A 4,054-nucleotide genomic window follows, 5' to 3' on the forward strand; every position below is an offset into this window, starting at 1 on the left:
CTTGTAAGACCTTTAAAAATTATCCATTGTAAGTACAGCTGGCATCGTAGTTCGCCATTAGGCAGCTCTGCACTGGAGTAACCCCAGGGCTCCTTAGTATCTACGAAAGATGGTCGAGAAAGCACATTGAGATTTCCTTGCATTCTCAGAGGTTTTTGTGACTGTTTTTAGTTATTTTTTTAAACCTATGTTGGCTCGGTGTGATTTTCATATTATGAATTAGATACAGCTGTTCAAATAATAACTTAGACTTACACTTTAAAGCTTTTTTACTGCAATGATATGTCCTTTAAATCTGTTAGCCTACCATAATATGCCAAAGCAATTAAATTAAAACCACAGTATAAATATGAAGATAAAATATCTTATGCCTTTCTGAACCAACTCTTCCAAGTATATTCTGGAAGACGAAGAAGTTTCCAAACTCTGCTCAATTTTGAGTGATCACAGAGTAGTACAAAAGTGAGCCTTTTATCAGACATTATCCGATAGGTTGGCTAGTTGGCTTCTGTGACAAGAAATATTTTGCACTTAGTATGCATCATAATTAGGATGGATTCAGTCTCAAGTTACAGAATGTGTCGATATCAGAACTTCTCAACCAGTGTGCTACAATGTGCCATGAATGGGTGGCAGGTGGCTGAGATGCTAATCTTAGGTACAGTTACAGTGGCCAGGAGGGGCTGCCCAAGGCAACTAAAATCCCTGAGCAACTTGTCTCCATCTGTGAGGATTCTTACCTGTTTAGTCCAGTGTAAACGTTAAAAAATACTGGCTCAATAATAGACATTTAATTTTCACTAAAGCAAGACATCTGGAGATAAGCTTTCCAGAATGGGTTCTGTGGCTCAGTAATCTCATCAAGGGCTCAATATCATTTCTCTCTTCTATTTTACCTCCTCAGCATGTTGGCATTTGTCTTCAGGTTAGTCACCTCATGGTTGCAAGATGGCTGGCAAAGCCTAGATTTCACATTCTTAAACGAGGGCATCCAAAGCAAGAGGAAGGGAAAGGGTCAAAAGCAATTTTTTTGTCATGTGGCCTTAACTTTTATAAGAAAGAAGAACCTTCTCCTAAAGTGCTTGCCACACTTCCCTTTACATCTTTACATCATATTGACTCAGGGTTACTTTTATGTGGACATTGGCAAAGGAGAATAGAATTACCATAAATGGCTTTGACAGTCTTGATTCATTCATGAGAACAGGCATATTGCCACCTGAATAGAAGAAAATAGGAGTGTAGTTACCAAGAAATATAAGCGAATGACTGCTAGTTAAGCAAAAGTGTCTGTTGCTGAGAGATTAACCAAAAGAAAGATTATTGCTTATAATTTTCAGTCTTAGTCTATGGCCATGACACCCTGAATGTGCCGGATCTCGTATGATCTCAGAAACTAAGCAGGGTCGGGCCTGGTTAGTACTTGGATGGAAGACCACCTAGGAAGACCAGGTGCTGTAGGTGTTAATAAACAAACAAACAAACAAACAAACATTTTTAAGAGTCTCAACCAATTTCAAGTTAATGAGAATATGAAATTTCTTAAGTCTAACTGGCCTTTTCTCAAAACTTCAAATCTACCTGATTCAATTTTTTATAGCAAATTTAGGATTTTCATTAATGTATAAATACTGTTTTAATGTACTGTCATAGCCACAGCAATATTTACAAAAATATTTGCAAAACAGATATTGATAAAAGACTTATATTCAAAATATACAAAGAACTCTTAAAACTCAATAACAAAACAACTCAATTTTTAAAAATAGGCAAATGTTCAGATACCTTACCAAAAAAGATATATGGATGGAAAATAAACACATGAAAAGATGCTCATATTATCTATCACCAAGGAAACCACAATAATAAGATACTACTACACACCTATCAAAATTGTGAAAATTCAAACAACTGGTAATAGCAACAGCCAGTAATGATGTGATCTTGGTTTCTAATATTGTTCGTCAACAAAAGAACTAAAGCTTCTTAGAGAAATGAATGATTTTAGCTGTGGCTGGGAGTATCATGAATGAGTCTGGGCCATCTGGAAGTGCCCCCCTCCCCACAAAAAAAGAGAGAGAGAGCTCAAAACACAAAGAACCATAATATCAAGTGGTATGTTAAAGGGACAAAGGAGCCAACTAAAAGAGTTTCCAATGACCAAAGTCACAATAATTTTAGCTATAAAACAAAGACATTAGTTTTGGATTATAACTCAAAGAATAAACTTAATATCTCTGTCTCTTTTGATACAAATAAATAGTTGAATCAATAAATAAGTGGCAAAGAATAGACAAGTCTCCAATGCAGAAGATTCCAAATAATTATTTAGGTTCTCCTCCCTCAAGGAGGTAGAACATACTCCTCAAATGTGGGCTGTACATGATGACTTCCTTCCAGAGAAGATAGTACAAAAATGGAGAGAAGAGAGTGACTTCATAGTGGAGAAACCTGACATCACCTCAGCCATTACTCAGTTAATTATGAGTAACATCAAATGTGATAAGTCATGTTGATAACATGTACCATTGAAAAGCTGCAATGAGAATGGTACTTTATCTTTGTGGTCTTCATTCCCCAAATCCATAACCCCAGTCTAATCATGAAGAAAACACCAGTCAAATATCAATTTAGAGACATTCTACAAAACACCTGACTAGAACTTTTCAAAATTGTCAAGGTCCTCAAAGACAAGGAATGTCTTAGAACTGCCACAGTTGAGAGGAACCTAAGGAGACATGATGACTAAATGTAATGTGGCATCCTGGATGAAATCCTAGAGGAGAAAAAGGATGTTAGGTACAAAATGAAGAAATCTGAATAAAGTATAGACTTTAATTAATAATAATGTAGCAATATCAGTTCATTAATTGTGACAAAATTAATAGAAGGTATTGATAGAGAAACTTTCTGCACTACTTTCACAATTTTCTGTAAACCTAAAACTATTCTAAAAATTTTAAAGTATATATAGTGAATAATACTGAAACATAAAGAAGAAACAATGCTGCTTTATTCCTACAAACAGTAGTATCTCTTTCAAAATTATACTTTTCTTTTGAAACCATAAAAGGTAGGAGTACAAGGGTTTTTCTACCTACTACATTGCTCACATAGTCTCACATATCACATTTTAAATAATGTCAGTTTCAGCTCCATAAAATGTTACGCAGCATTGAGAAACCATAACTAAGACACAAGGGATAAGAGCTAAATGTGTCATTAGTTTTCAGTACAAATAAAAGATTAGGTCTGCCTTTTACTTTCAAAAAAGACCCTGATGGAATGGATTAAATCAAGGTCTTCATGATTCACCCCTTTAAATTTGGTGGCCTCTGCTCTAAAGGTCACTTATAAGGCAAATGTGAAAGGAAGTAGCTTGAGTAGCCTAGAGCTAGAGTCAGGATACCTGGATTCTAATCCTGACCCTTTCGTTACTTAAGTGACAGTTTCATTTTGACCAAATATTTTTAATTTTGCTAAATTCCTTGTCTGAAATACAAGGTGTTGGATCAGATGCTATGTTAAACAAATGGAATTTAAAAATGCTGTGGAATTGCTCCCTTCTTTTTAATAGCAAGGGCTAGGGCCAAGCATTGTCTGTTCAGTTAACCCTTGATTTCTGTGCTGAGCAGCATGATTAAGACTGCAGACACAGAGAGGCCACAGCCTACCTGGAGGGCAGAGGAAATGGCCCAAGAGCAATTGTTTCCATATGCATTTTCAGAGGTGAGAAATAGGAGTGCTTTGGACCTGGCAGGAAAGAGAAGCAATTTATTCTTGTTCACATCCTTCAGAAAGCTTCCTGGGGAGTTCATGACCTTGGTCTATCAAATACCTTTCTGAGTATTGATTCTTGAAAGGGAGTCAGAAACAATCTGAGGAGTTTATAAGCAATCATCTCTTCATACACAGATTAAACAAAATTCTGTTTAAACATAATTCGGACGAGTAATTTCGTTAATGATATTATTAGGCAATAACATATTAATGTCCTAAACAACAAAGTGTGTGTGGCTATTGCATTTTGCTTAGTTACAAGAAGTGATGATCC

The 4,054-nt window shown here is 35.8% G+C and overlaps 1 pseudogene; it reads left to right on the top strand.

Annotated features, from left to right (window-relative positions):
• Nucleotides 1-1,345: 1,345 nt before the first annotated feature.
• On the top strand, nt 1,346-1,464 carry LOC120622329 (uncharacterized; annotated as a pseudogene).
• The last annotated feature ends 2,590 nt before the right edge of the window (nt 1,465-4,054 follow it).

This window comes from Pteropus medius, unplaced genomic scaffold, assembly GCF_902729225.1.
Source record: "Pteropus medius unplaced genomic scaffold, Ma_sr-lr_union100, whole genome shotgun sequence".
NCBI classification, from domain to species: Eukaryota; Metazoa; Chordata; class Mammalia; order Chiroptera; family Pteropodidae; genus Pteropus; species Pteropus medius.